We start from the raw sequence: 845 nt of genomic DNA on the forward strand, positions 1-845 counted from the left end.
AAAAAAGTTAAGGACTGCAGCTTTAAGTTAAAAGGTTACCCGGTATAATTTACATCATACGCTGAGAATTTTTTAAATGTAAGAAATATAAGTGATATATACCGAAATGAAACAAATGATTACATCAAAATCCAACTGAATTGAGAACTTGTGAATCAGATTTAATCAGAAAATCTGTATCAATACCCAGGCCTATGGTCAACTTTGCAGACTGTCCCAAAAATGAAATGCTCATGGTGGAAGATGCTTAGAAAACAACGAAAGTTATGCCTGGTCTACGCTACACGATTTTCAAAGTTGTTGGATCGCTGTTCTTTTCACACTGCACAACTGTTTTGGGTATCATGAAGTTGTTTTTACTAGGACAACAATTTCCAAAAACATTCACGATAAGTGATGTAAGACTCCTCCCCCTCAATTTGCCCTTGCCTTGTATCTTGCTCTCTCATTGCTCTCTCATCGGCACTTCTCTCAGATTGTGTCTTTGATAATTGACATCATGCGATCATGATTCACATAAATGAGCACCAATTTGCCTCAAATCTCAGGTTTTTGTTAGGTGATCTCCAGAAATTGTCTGCAAGTAAAAAATGGGCCCAAAATTGTGTAATGTATACCTGGCATTAAAGACACCTGGATGCATCTCTATAATGCCCTTGCAACATGTTTATACCACAACATACATCTCACCATATACAATTTAATGCATTTTCGACCTTTCTGAAAGCTGACCCTATTTATGCTTCTTACTAAGAGGCAGGACAGAACTGAAGGCCAACTGACCAGTCCAGAGGGAACTTCTGGTTGTTCATGCAGAAAAAAGCCCCTCATAACTCCTGTCTGAC

At 38.1% G+C, this 845-nt stretch overlaps 2 protein-coding genes across 2 annotated transcripts in view; both read right to left on the reverse strand.

Moving 5' to 3' along the window:
* Nucleotides 1-845, reverse strand: part of acot18 (acyl-CoA thioesterase 18) — a 446,653-nt gene that overhangs the window by 385,623 nt on the left and 60,185 nt on the right.
* Nucleotides 1-845, reverse strand: part of lamb1b (laminin, beta 1b) — a 38,377-nt gene that overhangs the window by 11,670 nt on the left and 25,862 nt on the right. The gene's annotated exons all lie outside the window — the stretch shown is intronic.

This window comes from Sinocyclocheilus grahami, unplaced genomic scaffold (assembly GCF_001515645.1).
Source record: "Sinocyclocheilus grahami isolate Dianchi unplaced genomic scaffold, SAMN03320097.WGS_v1.1 scaffold226.1, whole genome shotgun sequence".
In the NCBI taxonomy this organism is placed as follows: Eukaryota; Metazoa; Chordata; class Actinopteri; order Cypriniformes; family Cyprinidae; genus Sinocyclocheilus; species Sinocyclocheilus grahami.